General features: G+C 37.7%; 1 protein-coding gene and 1 pseudogene across 2 annotated transcripts in view; one reads left to right on the top strand and one right to left on the bottom strand.

Moving 5' to 3' along the window:
• DSTN (destrin, actin depolymerizing factor) overlaps window positions 1-20,689 on the bottom strand; it is a 39,112-nt gene that overhangs the window by 11,880 nt on the left and 6,543 nt on the right. The window contains exon 2 of one of the 2 annotated variants that reach the window (XM_081833255.1): window positions 16,349-16,440. The exons of the other annotated variant lie outside the window; for it this stretch is intronic. The gene's annotated coding sequence lies outside the window, so the exon portion shown is untranslated. The remainder of the gene's footprint in view (window positions 1-16,348; window positions 16,441-20,689) is intronic. 2 annotated transcript variants of the gene reach the window in all.
• Window positions 14,275-14,473, top strand: LOC102738159 (putative ribosomal protein eL39-like 5 pseudogene; annotated as a pseudogene).

Here is a 20,689-nt window from a genome sequence, read left to right as displayed (position 1 = left end):
AAAAAAAGGCAAAAAGCAAAAATAGCACTGAGCATTTGTATGGAGGCAGTGCATACCCCGAGCAGTGAGAGTGACCCCACCAAGCTCCTACCCCAGGATCTATACTCAGCATCTCCACATCAAGCTGCCATAGCTTTAAACTGTGTCTGTTAGCATCTGTGCTACATCTTGATTTATTTTGTTCATCTGTAACCAGGATGTGTCCTAAAGATACCAAAAGAGCCTAAGAAAGGTTATGTTTGGGTCTGGAAATGCTCAAAATTTTTTCCATATAAATTAATGGTAATTGCTACACCATTCTGGCTTATGAAAGGTTTCACAGACTCACTCTAATTTTGGATAGTGGGGGAAACCTATACCCTTTTCTCCTCTAAAATAGTAAAAGGGAGAGTAACAGTTTTGGGAAGGAAAACACACATTGCTAAAAATTGTACTTGGAAACCTCTATTTTCTCTATGAAGTGTAAACCAGGAAAAGTAGAGCAGGAGTTTGAGGGCAAATTAGGTAAAGATTCAGAATAGCTGTTATGGGGAGTTCCCAAGGGCATCACTTAAGGACAAGCAAAGGGGCTCTGAGGACATCTAAAGGTTCTGCTGAGGTCAGGAAGGGTGGCGGGAGAGCAATCTGGCAGTACACAGATGTTGATGGCAGTTAGCTGGAAAGGAAGCACCCTGCATTCTCCCTAGGAGACTTTATCCATGCTTAAGGTTCAAGCATCTAACCCAAATGACTTGTACATTGTTCAGATTTCTGTTTTTCTGAGCCCGAAGCCTTTATACCCAATTTCCTATCTAACATGTCCAGCTAGATGTGTCAAAGAGCCCTGATGCTCAGCATGTCCCAAGTCCCCCTCTAGCCAAGTCCCTTCTTTCTTCCACCATCCCAGTTATACAGACTCCAAACCTAAAAGATATCCTCAATAGTTCCTTCTCCCTCACCTCACTTGGCTCTTTGACTTTTCGTATTTTTCCAAGACATTCAGCTCTCTCCATCTCTGTCACCACTCTCCCAGCCCAAGCCACCTCTTTCTGTCGTCTGAACTATTACAGTAACCCCCCAAGTGGCTGCAGGGAAGAGAGATCAAGATATATGTACACCACATTGCTTCCTCTTTGTGGCCACAGAGGAAGACTACATTCCCCAGCCTCCCTTGCAAGTTCAAAGTTCAGCTGGGGCCATGGAGTTCTGCTCAGCAAGAGGTGGGCACAGTGATACAAAGGACTTCTAGCCCTCTTTTTTTTTCCCCCGTATTTTTTATATATATATATATTTATTTATTATTATGTTAATCACCATACATTAGTTTTTGATGTAGTGTTCCATGATTCATTGTGTGCGTATAACACCCAGTGCTCCATGCAGAACGTGCCTCTTTAATACCCATCACCATAGCCCTGACTCTTTAAAAGTGATCTTCAAGCTCTGTCTTCCCCCTGACAAGAGGACCTTGGTGGAAGAGGGCTGCCGACTCCCCTGAACTCTGCGTGATGGAGAGGAAGTCTTTTCTGTGTTAAGCCACTGAGATTTGGGGCTTAATACGTTACCACAGTTGTTCAAATACAACAGACTGCCCATGCCCACTGCTGATCCCCTCCACCCTCCGATTTATCTTCTACACTGCAGCCAGAGATCTGGAACACAATGCTTAAATCTCCATGCTTAAAATACTTCAATGGCTTCCCATTGATCTGAGGGTAAAAGCAGTAATAATTCTTTAACAGTCTAGTCCTACCCACCTCTCCAGCTTTATCTTATACCACACAAGCTCTGTAATCTCACTACCCTGGCCTTCTCTTAGTGGTTTACATTGGCCATGCTCCCTCCCACCTTCGCTCATACTGTGTACCCTGCCTGGACAGCACCTCCCCACCCTTCTTTGCCTAATTCACTCTTCAGATCCCAGCTTAATTCTCACTTCGCAAAAAAGCTATCTGGGTCAAACCCACTACAACATGCTTCCATGACACCATGAATCTCTACCCCATAGCATTTACCACAGTTTCAATGTTCTGTTTATTTTTTTATTAAGTTTATTTTAATTCCAGTATAGTTAAGATACAGTGTTAGTTTCAGGTACACAATTAGTGATTCAACAATTCTACACATTATCAGCACTCATCATGATAAATGTACTCTTTTAATCCTCATCACCTATTGCACCCATCCCCCACCCACCTCCCCTCTGGGACAGACTTATATCACTTATCATTAGAGTCTCTAGCTCCCTCTGTGTTGTTGCAATTGGCAACATTTCTTCCCTTTTTATGGCTGAATAATATTCCATTGTGTATATATATACCACATCTTTATCCATTCATCTATCGATGGACACTTAGGCTGCTTCCATAATTTGGCCCCTGTAAATAATGCTGCAATAAACATGGGGGTGCATGTATTCCTCTGAATTAGTGCTTTTGTATTTTTTGGGTAAATACCCTCAGTGTTCTCTCTTTAAGATTATTTACTTAATGACTATCTCCCCCAAATAGGCTGTAAATTCCTTAGGACAGACTGTGTCTGCTTTGTTCTCTACTACATTCCTCTGAGGAAATCAAAGATTTCCCAAGACCCCCAAGGAAGTTTATCTAATGGAGAAGATAAAGATAGCATATATAAAGCTTCAATATTGGTAAAACTTTCATTATTCCTTGATAAACTCCAATGGAAGGGAGTTTAAAGAAGGCAGAGATTAAATGGGGGGCTGGGGGTGGGGGATGCAGGCGCTCACGGGGGATTTCACATGTAACTGACTTAAAGCACTCCAAAATAAGGGGACTGAAAGAAGGACGAAGACAGTTCCTGATGATGCAAATCTGGCACGTACACTATGAGAGCAGGGTAAGGGAGGAGGAAATGGAGATGTGGACTGGCTTCCGGTGGAAGAGGCCACGAATGGTAGGCTGAGTTTGGAGACCCTGGATATTTTTAAAAAGAAAAGTGACCAGCTAAAAGGCTAATTCGGTAAGCAAGGCAAGACGTGATCAAGGCCTTCATCAGGGTAGTCGGAGCAATATGAGGAGGAGGGCCGGAAGCCGACTCTGCAAAGGTACAAACAACTGTACTGAACAACAATTGGCTGGGAGAGGGAAGGTGGAAAGGAAGGAGTCAGAATAAAGTGTGTAGTCCGGTGCTTAGGATCTTGTGAAATGCTTACTTTCTCACGTCTTTCCTTAGGGCGGCTTTAGAGACTCTGATGTTAAATAAGTATGGTCCTCTACCACTTGCTTTATTACTAAATTCTGCCCATGAAAATAATGAAAAATCCATCAGGTGAAGTGTATACTTTTAATACTATTGTACACAATTCAACTAATAAATAAATATGCTTAAATTTGTTATACTTTCATTTACCTAGTATATCCTTGAAATAGCACTGATATGGAAGATTAAACAACTAGCCCCTAGATTCTTGATAACGATTTTTATAAAGTAAAACTAAAATCATGAGGGCAGACAGAGAAAGCAGGGAACACCAGTCTTACGGGCCTGTCCCAACACTGTCCCAGGGCCCCTCCCTTCCTAACCTCTAGTCTAGCTCAGCACAGCTCTTTTCAACAAGCTGGGAGCTCTTTTACCCTTGGTTCAGGGGATTGGGGAGGTGCATTAGAAAGCTGGGGTAAAGATTAGGAAAAGGGAAAAATATGAAATAATCCTTAAGTAACTACAGTTTATTAACATCTTGGAGGCCCAAAGGAGACAATCTGAAATTGAAGCACCAGAATTATGAGAGCACCAGTTCCATCCAAGCTTTCCCACTGACTAGATGTGTTACCCTGGGCATGTCATTTAACATCCTCTGAAGTATACTAGTTCCTTCAACTAATTTATTTAGGGGGGTGCACTAGATTAGTTATCGAACTTTACAGTACACAGGAATCTCCTGGGAATCTTGTTAAAATGCAGATTTTATATATTCTGATGCAGAATATCTAGGGTGGAGTCTGAAGTTCTGCATTTCCAATAGTAAGCTCCAGGTAAAGATCACTAAAATGTAGTTCTGGGGACGCCTGCGTGGCTCAGCTCGTCAAGCATCTGCCTTTGGCTCAGGTCATGATCCCAGAGTCCTGGGATCAAGTCCCGCATCGGGCTCCTTGCTCTCCTTTTGCCTCTGCTGCTCCCCCGTTTGTGCTCTCTCTCTCTGAGAAATAAATAAAATCTTTAAAATGTAGTTCTAAAAAAAAAAAAGAAGAAGAAGACAGCAGGAGGGGAAGAATGAAGTGGGGGAAATAGGAGGGGTAGACAAACCATGAGAGATGATGGACTCTGAAAAACAAACTGAGGGTTCTAGAGGGGAGGGGGGTGGGAGGATGGGTTAGCCTGGTGATGGGTATTGAGGAGGGCACGTTCTGCATGGAGCACTGGGTGTTAAGCACAAACAATGAATCATGGAACACTACATCTAAAACTAATGATGTAATGTATGGGGATTAACATAACAATAAAAAATTTAAAAAAAATAAAATAACATGTAGTTCTAAAATTTCAAGAAATATAATAAAATCTTAGCTCATTGTTATTTTACCTTTCTGCTTACAGGCTTAATTTTTATAACGAAGCAGAGTGGTAAGAGCACTTTATGAAAACAGGCCCAAAGTCGAAGCATTTCTTGTGCCACAGACCCCTGGTGAAGCCTATGGGTCCTTTCTCAAATGGAGTTTCAAGTAAAATGTATATCATTATAAAAGTAGCCAATTATAGGGCGCCTGGGTGGCTCAGTTGGTTAAGCGACTGCCTTCAGCTCAGGTCATGATCCTGGAGTCCCAGGATCGAGTCCCGCATCGGGCTCCCTGCTCGGCAGGGAGTCTGCTTCTCCCTCTGGCCCTCTCCTCTCTCATGTGCTCTCTCTCTCTCTCTTACTCTCTCAAATAAATGAATAAATAAAATCTTAAAAAAAAAAAAAGTAGTCAATTATATTGAATACAGTTCATCTAGGATGATGGTTAAGCACTCCTGTGAAAGTATTAATTTCAGTGGATTTGTTACCACTAAGAGACTTTATAGCAAATCTTAAAACAAAAATGACTGTAACACTGATCTAAAGAATTACCTGTTCTTTACACTGTACTTTTACCTAATAGAAAAGGTCTTCTCCCATCAATCTTATTTTTCAGTATTTCTCTAAAATGTTAGATTACTAAGATAGTAACTGCTTAGCTGGCAAGAAATCAAAAGTTTATTTTAAAAAGGAATATCAAATTCAGTTTTGATTTTAAACTTATTTTTTTAAATTATTATGTTCAAATGCGAAGTTTTAACAATAAAGACCATTAAAGGATACTCTGAACATAGCACCAAAATTTGCTGCACAGCTGGGCAGGAAAATCTGGAGAAAATAGCCGGCCACAAGAGCACTGTGATTACCTTACAAAGATACGCAACCCACAATTTCAGTTTCTGTGTGTTCTGTACCAGTGGCCATTGGAGAATAACGGTCACTCTTACAACCCCACCTCCGTGTCAAAACAGTTGCTGTTAAATAATTACTTCACTCTATTTTATCTCACTGACTACCAGTTTTTAACTTGTTCATGAGGTATAACAGATCTCAAACCAGAGTCTCCTCTGGCAGAGCTTTGGTAAACACTGATTCAGATCTGAGGCACGGCCTTAATACTCAAGATTCACTCAGTGTGCACTTCTTTAAATAAAGATACTACTCACAAGCAAAATGCTACAGAGAACGTGTAACACTGGGTATTTAATAATTGCAAATGACAGAACACACTTAAAACATCAATTCTCTCAACAATTCTAGCATAAGGGCTATAATTTTTGAAAGGAGCATCAAGCTTTTCAGATTCAATTTTTGTAAACAACTAAACCAGCCCCCAAAACTAATGACTTACAGCAGTCCATCCTAAACCAGAATACCATAAATGGTCTATTTCTATACTACGAACTGAAGTAGGATAGCTGACTTTGCCAACTATACTTTACACAATCCTCACTGGAGAAAACAGGAATGAAAGTTAATTTGCTACTTCAGGAAAGTATTAATTTTTAAAAAAATATTTTTCTAAGTTAAGAGAGTTTGAAATATTCGAAAGTAGGATATTGCATAGCAGACAAATATAATTTAAAATTTATAAACACCTGGCAGAAATCAGGCGTTAGGTCTTTTCTCAACCTACCCAACTCTTAAACACTCAAGCATAATCAAAGGATGGGGAGTTTAAATATGGGTTCATGATTCTCCTTTATTTACACCAAGCCTTGAACAACAGTCAAAAGAAACAAAAATGAAAGACTACAAAACATTTGGGCTTCTGGCTACTATAACTAATGCTTCTGAGCAAGAACGTTGAGACAACAAAGAGTGACAAGTGCTTCAAGGCACATTTCTACATAGAAATGACAAGGGCCTCAGAGGTCCTATGTTATGATGGGGGCTGAATACATATATCCATCTCCCTACCAAAATTCCACTGAAGCACAAAAAGGGGATTAAGAAAGAAAGAAAGAAAAAAAAAACCACAAGGACAAAAAAAACAGAAGAAATATGGAAATTCAAAGTAGGAAGAATGAGTGCAATTAGTCTGAGACACATGTAGGTCCCTAGATCCCTTCTTAAATTCCACCCTGCCACCGATCTGTGGAATTCTGGAGTTTATTCTCTTTATTCTCTCAGAACTTTCTAGCTTAGTCATCATACTGGAAACAGGAAAATAGGGGACCGTATGTAAATGAATGCTAAGACACTCTCTCCACCACCACTGCCTTGAAGCCTGAATATTTAAGAAATCCTTAGTCCCACTGTTTCAGAGAGCCATGCTGTCTAACAGAACTTTCTGTGATGATGCAAATGTTCTGTATCTGCACTTTCCAATATGGTAGCCACTACCATACATGGCTGTTGAGCACATGAAATGAGGCTAATGGAATTGAGGAACTAAATTTTTATCCTATTTTAAATAATTTAACATAAAAATAACACATAAAATTATTTTTTTTTTTTAAAGATTTTTATTTATTTGACAGAGAGAGATACAGCGAGAGAGGGAACACAAGCAGGGGGAGTGGAGAGGGAGAAGCAGGCCTCCTGCCGAGCAGGGAGCCTGATGCGGGGCTCCATCCCAGGACCCTGAGATCATGACCTGAGCCGAAGGCAGACGCTTAACGACTGAGCCACCCAGGCGCCCCATAACACATAAAATTAACTCTTAACAGTATATTTTAGGTAAACAAATTTATAAGACACATTACATAGTTTTCTGCCTTGGAAAAACAATATATTATTTAGCTTTATGGATGACTCATGCCATCAGGAACCTTAGTTATTATTCTATACAGTGACAGGGCAGGATTTCAATTCTAGTTTACTAATAATTACAGTCAACTATTTCTGGGGGCAAGGAAGCAATCTTGAAGGGAAATATAGATAAGACATTGTGTTTGTTTGTTGGAATAGCCTGAGTATTAATCTGGAAAAATCAAAACCACCAAAATGAAGAACAGTCACAGAAATTCAGACAAGAAGGCGTGACTTAAGCCAATATTTTAATTCATACAGATGGCATAACAAGAAAGTTTTTTTTTTTTTTAAAGATTTTATTTATTTTTGGGATGCCTGGGTGGTTCAGTCGGTTAAGCGTCTGACTTTGTCTCAGGTCATGATCCCAGGGTCCCTGGATGGAGTCCCCCATCAGGCTCCTTGCTCAGTGGGGAGCCTGTTTCTTCCTCTGCCTACCACTAGCCCTGCTTGTGCACTCTCTCTCTCTGACAAATAAGTAAATATAATCTTTTTTTAAAAGATTTTATTTATTTTTGAGAGAGAGAGAGAGCAGGGGGAGTGAGTGGGGAAGAGGGAGAAAAGCAGACTCCACATTGAGTGTGGGGAGCCCGATGTGGGGCTTGATCTCACGACCCTGAGATCATGACCTGAGCTGAAATCAAGAGTCAGACACTCAACTGACTGAGCCATCCAGGTGCCCCCAAAAAAGTTTTTACTTCTTGAGGAAAAAAATGCTAGATACTGGGGAAGAACTGAAATAATGAATTTACAGTACAAAGTTTATATAACAGCAATAAGGATAACTTCATTTTATGTAATATTACATATGACCATTCCAGATGTATTTTATAATTAATTGGGAATACATGTTTTAAATAAACTGGTAACATCAGATATGTAATTTTTTTTTTTTCTTCAGTTTGCTGTGTTTCTCGTTCTCATAAAACAGCATTTGGAACATTTAATCTTAGAAGACTTTTTAACCAGAGGAGAAAGTATAGTGAATCTTATTCAAATCTTGTAACATGAACAAGTTAGTTAACATCTCTAAACCTCAGTCTCATCATCTGTAAAATGTGAATTATGATCATCTTAACTCAAGAAGAGTGATAACACAAATAAATCACCTAAATACAGTGCCTGTCAATGGTATCACTCAGTGATTGGGAAGACTCATATTATTATGAACCAGAAAACCTGGTTACAGCTTTTTCCACTCCTTCTAGTTACCAATGTGGCTGATTGTTAATGAAGCCTTTGAGTAATGGAAGGCTATGAATAAAAGAAATCCAGACAGCTTAAAACTTAATTTGAAACAGCAATTTCTATCTGTTCCCTGATAACCAGAAATAAATTAAAAAACCATACTGACACATTTGATGTATATCTCTTCCCACAATTATTGAATGGTTGCACAGCAAAGACATGCAAGAGCAAACAGCTAACAGTCTTCTCTAACACAGTCAAGATTCAGTTACACTAGACCACTACCCATTCTTCTAGGCACAACTATCACTTACAACCGTAAGACAAAATCTACAGTGATGACAACTGGGGCCTGTGGGGTGAGCTAATAGGCTTTGTTCTAAAGTTTGTCCCTACCCTTTATACATCAGTCAACCAAGCACACAGCAAATTCTCAATCCCTTGGTAAGTTCAAAATGTCTGGAGCTGCCGAATATTAATTTTATAGATTGTGCCTTGCTTAAGAGTGCAAGATAGAGCTAAATTCAAGTTCATGTTCCATTAGCCAAGGGATGTGCCTGCAGGGCTTCAACTGTCTGAAGGAGTGCCATCTGCTTGTCTCCTGAGGCCACAACACCAGAGGAAGCATCATTCTGTAATTTGCACAAAGTCACTACATAAGCGATCAGTGATCCAGAAAATGTTCCACGTTAACTCTCTATCTTAATACACTCATTCCTGAAAACAATTTCCAATTACAGAAGTCCTTCAGTCACCTCATAGCAAAGCACAATGTCCTTGAGATAGCCTATGCAGACCAAATAGCATTCTACTAGCTATATGTTAATTTTAGAGTTCCACTAAAACAATGTTATGGTTACACCTTAGTGGGAAAAAAAAATCATTCAATAACCTAAAGTCTGTGAAACACCACGCACACCCACACAAGAAGAAAAAAAAAAAACCTTACAGTAAGTCATCTCAACAGTGAAAGTGGATTAGATACAATAATGCCCAGCTGCTAAAAATAATCCATCTCAGACTGTATGCAATCTTATAGGCAATCCTAATCAGATTTAACAGATTCTCCCCCCACCCCCGCCAACTGGGAAGCAGGAAGTCAGAAAGGGAGGGTAGGACTAGTGAGAACAGGTCTTATAAGCCTGATAGAGAAAATAATACTCCCCCAATTCTCCACCCCACAAAAAAGCTATTCAGAAAAATGGAAGGGGGGGGGGCAAGCCAAGGGCAGTAAGCACATTGGCAAACAGTCTTAGACTTCTACTGTTTTCTTTCAAATCTCAAATTTTCTTCAGGATAAAACCCATGCCATGTCAAGCCCTTTATGGACTATTTCCGCAGCCTTTTTTCCCACTTCTCCTAGCACGTTCCCCTTAATCCCAGCCATGTACAACTCTTTGTGATTCTCTGGATACACCATGTTCTTTTGAGATGCTTTACTGTCCTCCTCACCTGGTTAAGTCCTTCAGGATCTCAGTTCAGGCATCACCTCCTCTGGGAAGGCAGCTCTTAGTTGGTCCCTCAATCACTACCTCTTAATCTGTTATGTGATTCTTCTATGTACTAACACAGAATATAATTATTTCTATCACAGTATTATCTACTACTGTGATTAACTACTGTTTGTGTGATTCTCTCTCACTAGACTGTGCTCCTTACAGTATTTTTCTTCAACCCTATTTCAACCTCAGAACTATCATCTACTTTATCAGGTTTTGAAAACCGATTATCCCATAAAATTTTTATGAAATGTACTATTGCCTTGGAGATATTTTTTTCTCATCCTTTATCATACAATTCTTCAATTTACACCAAGGAAAATCATCCATTTCAAAACTTCAGTATTTTCAGAAAAAATAAAGCAAAAAAATCTTCTAAGTAATTTTTATCGATCTCTGTTGGAATATTTTGGTCCTGTTGAGATTTGCTATTATTACAGTCTTTTTCCCAAAGATATAGAACTTTCATCCTCTGAAATACTATTTGCATAAATGTATAATGTTTCTATTTTTTTTTTAGACTCCTCATAACTGATTGACAAGAAAAAACTTGTAGAGATGGAAAAACTTTTATACTATTTGATTTCATAAGTGACAACTCACTGCCTATCATATCAGGGAAACATGAATGTTCTAGTGATAACACTGAAAGAGCTATTTTGAGCTATAAATTAGTATATAACATATTGACTTCAAGTGTACAGCATAACAATTTGATACTTATGCATATTGTGAAATGATCACCAAAGTCTAGGTAACATCCATCATCAGTTACAGTTTTTTTTCTTGTAAGAACTTTTAAGATTCACTCTCTTAGCAACTTTCAAATATATAATACAGCATTATTTACTATATCCACCAGGATATACATTACATCCCCATGACTTAATAATTTTATAACTGAAATTTGTATCTTTAGACCACATTCAACCATTCTGACCATCTCTGGCAACAACCAGTCTGTTCTCTGTACTATTCCATGAGGATCTTCATGAGGTAGTCTGTCAGGTCCCAGCCGGCAAGGTCCAGATGCAGGATGGTGTGGGGCAGGGCATACCCTTCATAGATGGGTACAGTGCGGGTGACCCCATCCCCAGAATCCATGATAATACCAGTGGTGCGGCCAGAAGCATACAGGGAGAGCACAGCCTGTTCTCTGTATCTATGAGTTAACGGCAGGGGGTGTTTTGTTTTAGATTCTACATATAAGTGAGATCATCCAGTATTTGTCTTACTCTGTCTTATTTCACACAGCATAATGCCTCAAGGCCCATCCATATAGTTGCAGATGACAAAATCTTTTTACGGCACACAGCACATGCCACATTTTCTTATCCATCATCCATCCATGGACATTTGGGTTGTTTCCATGCCTGGCTACTGTAAATAATGCTGCAATTAACATGAGGCACATTTATCTTTTTGAGTGTTTTTGTTTCCTTTGGATAAATACCCAGAAGTGGAGTTACTGATCATATGGTAGTTTCATTTTTAATTTTTTGAGGAACCTCCATATTGTTTTCAATAATAGCTGCACCAATTTACATTCCCACCAACAGTGCACAAGGGTTCCCTTTCCTCCACATCCTCACCAACCCTTGTTAGTTTCTTGTCTTTTTGATAACAGCCATTCAATGCATATTTAGTCAACTCATTTACAACAAAGAAGCCAAGAATTTATAATGGGGAAAGGACAGTCTTTTCAATAAATGGCGTTTTAACTGGACAGCCACATAAAAAAGAATGAAATTGGACCACTGTCTTACACCATACACAGAAATTAACTCAAAATGGATTAAAGACTTAAATGTAAGATCTGAAACCATAACTGGAAATAAAAACAGGAGGTAAACTCCTTGACATAGATCTTGGTGATAATTTTTTTTTTTAGTTTAACACCAAAAGGAAAGGCAACAAAAGTAAAAATAAACAAGGGGTGCTACATCAAACTAAAAATGCTTCTACATAGCAAAGGAAACCATCAACAAAATGAAAAGGCAAACTACCAAATAGGAGAAAATATTGGCAAATCATATATCTGATATGGGGTGAATATTCAAAATATACGAAGAATTTATACAACTCAAGAGCAAAAAAGCAAACAATCCAATTTAAAAATGGGCAGAGGATCTAAATAGACATTTTTCTAAAGGCATACAGATGGCCAACAGATATATGCTATACAAGATCTCTACTTAGTATTGTTTTAAAAGTCACAAATATATTATTTTGAAAAACAGTGCCTGATATATAAGTATCATTTAATTTCAGAATAAATGCTGGAGAAGAGACCCCTTAATGTATACAGTAAGTATGCAAAGAGTATTATGTTTAAGAAACCAATATCCCATAAAACATATTGACGCATTTCAAAAGTTGTGCAATCTACACTCTTGTTTTTTTTTTTTTTCCAATTTTTTTTTTTTTTAAGATTTTATTTATTTATTTGAGAGAGAGAGAATGAGAGACAGAGAGCATGAGAAGGAGGAAGGGCAGAGGGAGAAGCAGACTCCCTGCTGAGCAGGGAGCCCGATGCAGGACTCGATCCCGGGACTCCAGGATCATGACCTGAGCCGAAGGCAGTCGCTTAACCAACTGAGCCACCCAGGCGCCCTACACTCTTGTTAAATAGCTGTTTGGTTCCACAATTGAAAATACAAGGGCACTATTTTTTTTTTTTCTTTAAGTAGGCTCCACTCCCAGCAGAGAGCCCAACACAGGGCCCAAAATCCCAAACCCCGAGATCATGACCCAAGCCGAGATCCAGAGTCAGATGCTCAACCAACTGAGGCACCCAGGTGCCCCAGGGCAGTATGTAATAATATGTATCTATCAGTAGTTATACCAAGGTGGAGAGAATGACTGTTTCAAGCATTTATTGATACAGGAAAAGAAAAAAGATCTCTACAGTATTCTGTCTCATCCTTCACAGGAAACCATTAAAAAGGACTCTATTCCTCAAATGAGGAATGGAATACTAATTAAAATAAAAAGGAACAAAATGCTGATGCATAAATGCTTTATGCTAAGTGAAAAGAAACCGGACTGAAAGTGTCTGATTACATAATTCCATTTATATGATATTCTTGTAAAGGTGAAACTATAGGGACAAAAAACAGATCAGTGGTTGGTAGGGAAGAGAAGAAGGATTAACATGAGGAAATTTTTTGGAGTGAAGGAACTATTCTAATATTTTGATTGTCATGGTAGTTACACAACTGTATACCTCTGCAAAATTTGCAGAACTTACACTAAACATGGTAAATTTTACTTCATGTAAATTATCATGAATAGAAAAAATTAAACATTACTTCTAGTCTTTACTTCAACAACAATATAAAAATATTCTACTCCCCTTTGAGAAAGATCATTTAAGCTAAAGGCGAAAGATTTCTCTTTGGTTTAACAATTTGGCTTCTCTCTGGATAATTAGCTGCTATGTCAATGAACCTAAGAGAGGAAAGAGAGTTGATGTGGTAGGTTAACCTACTTCTGTTCCATGGTTACATGCAATTTCTAAGTCCTATCAACTCCTCCTTAAATGTGTATTTCAAATCTACTCCTTCTCATCTACTCTTCACATCTCCTATCACTCCCAAGATTAAAAATATTCATCAATTCCAAAGCACCTCAAGATAAAGTCCATATTCATTAACAGAGCATAGAAGGCCCTTTATTATCTGAACCAACCTACTTTTCCAGATCTGTCTTCTACCATTGGCAACTGTTTTACTCACTCATACCTTTCAGAAAGCAATGTGGTCATTTACATTAAGAGCCTTAAAATAATCCAAACCCTTTGACATTTTAACCCAGTAAGCCCACTTGAAGGAATTTATTCTGGGGGGATAATCTGCATAATATCAAAAACCAGACAGTCCAAATAAACAAAAACAGGAAAACTGCAAAGAAAAGTATAGTACATCCACAAGATAGTTTCTGATGCAGCTATCAAAATCATGCTTATGGGAAGTTTCTAAAGACATGGAGGAAACATTACTTGAAGTGAAAAAAGAAAGTAAATATAAAATTTTATGTACAGTGTTTCTCAACTATGTAAAACAGTATACAGAAAAGGAAAGGAATTTTATCTCTAACAGTGAGAATATAATAAGTGATTTTTATCTTCTCTCTAGTCTTCTGTATTTTCCAAGTTTTCCATGAGAATATTTTTTAAATTAGAAACATATATACACATAAACTTTTTGACTCAGTAATTGCATAACTAGAACTGTATTTTGAAGAATAATGCAGGCAAAGATTTATGCGCAAAGATGACAGAGCATTCTCTCTCCTTTTCTCCACCATCGTGGTATCTGTGGTTGACTATTACATGCAATGTCTTCTCACAAGACTTTCAAGATCAAGCAATTCCTGGCCAAGAAACAAAAGCAGAACCGTCCCATTCCCCAGTGGATTCAGATGAAAACTGGTAATAAAGTCAGGTACAACTCCAAAAGGAAGCACTGGTGAAGAACCAAGCTGGGTCTATAACAGACTGCACATGAGATGGCACACATATTTATGCTGCCTGAAAGTCACGTGCTCATATCCTATCACTCTGTAAACATCACTACTATCTGAACAGTAGGCATTTTTTTAAAGATTTTATTTATTTGAGACAGAATGTGAGTGAGAGAAGAGAGCACGAGCCAAGACTCGATCCCAGAATGATGGGATCGTGACCTGAGTCAAAGGTAGACACTTAACCCACTGAGCCACCCAGGTGCCCAACAATGGGCATGTTTTACCAGGGAAATGATTTTTCTGTTACTATGCTTCTGTCCCAGTAGGTTGGTTCAGTAATAAATATGTGAGACCTTTTGTTTGGGGGAAAAAAAAAAAGAAAAAGGGTGTTACAATCATGGCTTTAAAATTTAACAGGGGGATGATTTAATACCATCACTGTACATGCATGATACCATTAAAAAATTTAAAGTTTTTATAGATATATTTAATATGACAGAGAATTTTACCCATTTAAAAGTGTAAGTTCAGTGGATTTTAGTATATTCACAAAATTGTACATCCATCACAATCTAACCTTAGAACATTTTCAACACCCCAAAAAGAAACTCTGTACGGAGTGATCACTCTTCTTTCCCATTTTCACTCACCTCAGACCTATCCAACCACTAATTTACTTCCTGTCTCTTGAGATCTATCTATCCTGGTTATTGTATATAAATGGAATTCTATAATACGTAGTCTTTTTTTGACTGGTTTCTTTTACTCAGCATCCCTGCTGTAGCATGAATTGGTACTTCATTTCTTTTTATTGCCAAATAATGTTCTATTATATGGATATATGACATTTTTTCTATCTAATCATCAGCTGATGGAAATCTGGGTGTTTCCACTTTGGGGCTACTATGGGGATAATGCTATTATGTACATTTGTCCACAGATTTTTATGTAGATACGTCTTTTTATTTCACTTGGTATGTAACTAGGAGTGAAAGTGCTGGGTCAATGGCAGTTCCCAAGTTTAACTTAAGGAACTGCCAAAACATTTTCCAAAAGTGGCTACACCATCTTACACTCCCACCAGCAACATATATGGGTTCCTACTTTTTCACAGCCTTGCCAACATTTATTACTGTTGTCTTTTTTATTATAGCCATCCTAGTGGGTATATAGTAGTACCTCATTACGGTTTTTTTTTATGGTTTTGATTTGCATTTCCCTAATGGCTAATGATTGAGCATGTTTTCATGTGCTTATTGACTATTTGTATATCTTCCTTATGGAAAGATCTATTCAAAGCCTTTGTCCATGACTAAATTGCCCTTTTACTGCTGAGCTGAGATAGTCCTTGATATATTCTGGATATAAATTCCTTGTCAGACATGATTTGCAAATATTTTCTGCCATTCCATGGGTTGTCTTCTTTCTTGATGGTGTTCTTTGATGCAAAAAAGTCTTTAATTCTAACAGAGCCCAATTGATCTATTTTTCTTTTGTCACTTGTGTTTTTGCCTACAAATGCCAAGAAAACTGTCCAAACCCCTCCTCCAAAAAAAACCTGCCTAACCCAAACTCACAAAAATTTATGCCTATGTTTTCTTTTAGGAATTATACAGCTTTAGGTCTTTCATTTAGGTCTAGGAGCCATTTTGGGTTAAATTCTGTATATAGTGTGAAGCAGGGATCCAAATCCTTTCTTTCACATGTGGATATCCAGTTGTACTAGTGCGACTCGTTGAAGACACTATTTTTCCCCCACTGAATTATAGCTTGGCAGCCCCGTCACATTGGGATATGGGAAGTAAAGGATATAAAACTGTTACAGATGAACTCAACTGTGAGAAAAATCTATACTGATAGTCTCGGGATATTCATTTTCTCCCTTACTTCCATTATAGTACTTATTACAACCTGCAATTATCTTATTCATTTGTTTACTTCTTACCTGTCTCCCCCATTAGAATGAACACTTCATAGGGACAGGGACTTTGTCTTGTATACTGTTGAATCTCCAAAGCCTACCACAGTACCTGGCTCCTAGGAGGCACCAAACAATTATTTACTGAAAGAACGAGCATATATTTAACATGATCTGGAAAAGAATGCACTGAATGTTAATACTTTGGTTGGAATTGTCATTACAACTAAATTTTTCTTAATGTTTTACAATGTACATACATTATTACTATAATCAGATATGAAATTAGGGTATTTTAAAAATGTATAATACATCTAGATCAATTTGCTATTCCTCAAAGTTCTAAGAACCTCAATTTTTGCCAAACTATTTTATTTTCAGCTTTTATAGTCCCCAGCACAATGACACCACCAACTACCTAATAGCTCAGGTCTAAATCTTAAGAGTAAGTGATCCTTGATGTCTGTCTTTCTCTTATGCCATACACCCAAATTATCAGCAAGTCCTGTCAGCTCTACCTCCAAAATACATATTCAATCTAATCACTTCTCATTATTCCACTATTCACAATCTTAATCCAAGCTACCACCATCCATTGGATGAATAACAGCAATGGTCTCTTAATCAGTTTTTGTCCCCACTTGCACATCTCAACAGTAATAAATCATATCTCATTCCACTACTTAACACCTTCACATCCTCCCACCACCACAGCCCCAAGAGCTTCTTAGTGCAAACAGAATAAAATTCAAATTCCTCACCTTGGCCTACAGGCTCCTCCTGTTCCAGTTCTTGCCTCCAATCCATTTCCTACTTTTCTATCCCCCTTTTACTGAATTCCAGCTACACAAACCTTTTTTGTCTCTGGCATGTCAAGCTCATTCTCTTCTCAAGGCTTTTCTACTTAGAGTTCCTTCTGCCTGAAATGCTCTACACATGGCTTTCTTGTCATGCAAGTCTTAGCTCAAATATCACCTCCTAAGAGGCCTTCCCTAACAATCTGGCTAAAAGGAACCAACTCTTCCAGTACTCCCTATTGCTTACATTATTTCCTTCATACCTCTTAACAATTCTGACATGATCTTGCCATTTTGTTTTTCTCTCTCTTTCCCCCACGTTAGGATTAACTTCCACAAGGAAAGGGCTTTTTTAGTACTATATCTCTAAAACCTGGATCAGTTCTTGGCATATAATAATTTCTCAACTATCTACAGAATAAATGGTTGCTATTCTAAATCTTACGGGCAATAAAGAACTGTTTGATTCTACATTAATTTCTTCAGGAACAATACTAAGAGTACAAGATACTTTTACATTAAGAATTATGGGGCGCCTGGGTGGCTCAGTCGTTAAGCGTCTGCCTTCAGCTCAGGTCATGATCTCAGGATCCTGGCATTGAGCATCAGGCTCCCTGCTCAGCGGGAAGCCTGCTTCTCCCTCTCCCTCTCCCACTCCCCCTGCTTGTGTTCCTGCTCTTGCTGTCAAAAAAAAAAAAAAAAGAAAAAAGGAATTAAATCACCTGAGACATCACCTCACACCAGTCAGAATAGCTAGTATCAAAAAGACAAGGAATAACAAGTGTTGGCAAGGATGTGGAGAAAAAGGAACCCTCATGCACTGTTGGTGGGAATGCAAATTAGTGTAGCCACTCTGGAAAACAGTATGGAGGTTCCTCAAAAAAGTAAATATACAAGCCAGTAATTCCACTTCTGGGTATTTACCAGAACAAAAATACTAATTCAAAAAGAAACATGCACCTCTATGTTTATTACAACATTATTTACAATGTCAAGATATGGAAACAACCTAAGTACCCACTGATTGATAAATGGATAAAAAAGATGTGGTATATACACACACACAAACAACGAAATATTACTCCACCATGCAAAAGAATGAAATCTTGCCATTCCTGATGAGGTTGGTTCTAGTGGGTATACTAAGCGAAATAAGTTAGACATGAAAAAGCAAATACCGTATGATTTCACTTATATGTGGTATCTAAAAAACAAAACAAACAGAAATTGACTCATAAATACAGAAAACAAACTGGTGGCTGCCAGAGGGGAGGGAGTGGAGATGAGTGCAAAAGGTAAAGGTGATTAAGACGCACAAACTTCCAGTTATAAAATAAGTAACAGAGATGTAAAGTACAGCATAGGGAATACAGTCAACAACTTTGTATGACAGATGGTAGCCATGTATAGTGAACATTTCATAACATACATAATTATCAAGTCATTATGTTATACACCTGAAACTAATAATATTGCATGTCAACTGTACTTCAATTTTTAAAAAGTCACCTGAAAAATAAAATTTAAAAGCTGATCATAAAAAGTTGATCATATATAATCCAAATAAAATAACATTAGTTTAAAGAAATAATAAAACAACTGGAAATATGTTCTAATGCACTCCTTCCACCCTTTTCATTTTATCTACAATTGCTGAAGCATGTGATGGTGTTATCAGAATATAAAGAAAAAAAGACTGTTAATCTAATTAGGATCTAAAGTTGTTTAATGTCATTTCATCCAACACTAATAAGCACTTTACCATATACCAGGCATTGCTTTTAAACTACTTACATGCATCACCCAAATTGTCATGATGGTAGGTACTCCCATGTGGAGGAATGATGAAATCGAGGCATAGAATAATCAGTAATTTACCTAAGGCCATATAGTTAGTAGATGGTGGAGCCAAGATTCAAAAACCCTAGGCAGCCCCACTCTGAGCCTATGCTCTTAATCACTTCTCAGTATAGTTTAACAGAAATGATAATAATATGGTTGCTATAAGGACTGACTGAGAGAAGGTGTAACACAATGCCAGACACATAATAAAAACTTACTAAGTTCTCTAAAGCATGACTTCTTGTTCTTTTGTTAGGCTTTCAAGTGCTTTTCTATGGTTCAGGATGCCTCAATGAGCATCAAATACCATTCAGTTTCATTGGGGGGGGGGGCGCGAGAGGGGAGGGAGAGAGAAAATCTTAAGCAGGGTCCATGCCCAGCACGAGGCCCAACTCAGGGCTCGATCTGATGACCCCTGACATCATGATCTGAGCCGAAATCAAGAGTCAGACACTTAATCGACTGAGCCACCCAAGTGACCCCATTCAGTTTCATTTTTAAGGGAAGAAAGGGAACTGGCATTTATTGAGGGGTTTTCTGTATGCCAGAATTATTTTTAAAGGTACTATTCTAATAATACTTGCCTTATCTCAAAGGATTTTCACTGTAAGACTCAAATCAAATAGTAATGCAGTATACAAAGGGGAGGTACTATTCAATTAGTTTAGTACTTAAAAGTCAATTTCCATTGTATTAAAAAAAAAGTATGTGGGAATTGAAAGCATAAAAATAAAAGAAATCCATATCCATGGGATCCTATCCCTGTCATAATTACAAATGCCCTCTCGATCACTCATTCATGCTCTTTTGGGAACATTTGTTGTGGGCCTACCATGAGAGAGGCATCTTGCTATTGAAATACGCAAACTCTATCTTAAGGAGATGACAGTCTAGTTCTACAAAATATCTCAATAAGTGCCATAAAAGGAATTCATATGCTATGTTAGTACTCCTTCTTAGACATGTGCAGAAATGCAGAGGATTAACACAGTGTTGGTACCCATATTAACTTCCCTTTACAAATTAAATTAATCTACGAAGTCTGAGGCTGGTCACTAACCACATGTGGTTTAGTGAGTCCATTAAATGTGGCTAGTGTGACTGAGGAACTGCATGTTTAAATTATATTTTAATTAACTTAAATTTTAAATTGATTATCAATTCCATTACTGGAAAACTTGTAAGCATGCTTTGAGCAACTAAGGTATGTGAATCTACTTTTCCAACTGTAAAATGGGTATCTAAATACATATCAAATATTTCCAATGAAAACTGAGCATTTGAATTGAGATGTGCTGTAACTATAAAATACATACTGGATTTCAAATAATTTATATGAAAAAATAATGTGAAAGGTCTCATTTTTATATTGATTAAATGTGAATAGGATATATTGGGTTACATAAATTTCACCTTGTTTTTGTACTTTTTTAGTGGGGCTACTAGAAGATTTAAAAGTACACATGTAATTTACATTTTATTTCTATTCGACAACACTGACCTGAAGATTACTTCCAACATTCCTAAAAGGTTTCAGTGATTTGAGAATTCCTCAGCGCTCCAGAGCTTCAAAAATTGACATAATAGATGGTTTCCTAGCAAATTGAAGGAGTCTTACCTGTATTTGCCTGAGCTTTTAGTTTTAGCTCTATCACTACATGAAAATTCCACCACCATCAAAAATGTAGTTACTACATGAAACCATTTTAAAATAAATGCTAATTACATT

This window comes from Leptonychotes weddellii, chromosome 10 (genome assembly GCF_054177405.1).
Source record: "Leptonychotes weddellii isolate Sample4059 chromosome 10, ASM5417740v2, whole genome shotgun sequence".
In the NCBI taxonomy this organism is placed as follows: Eukaryota; Metazoa; Chordata; class Mammalia; order Carnivora; family Phocidae; genus Leptonychotes; species Leptonychotes weddellii.
The sequence above is the reverse complement of the archived record's forward strand: the minus strand, read 5'-3'. Positions and strand labels throughout refer to the sequence as shown.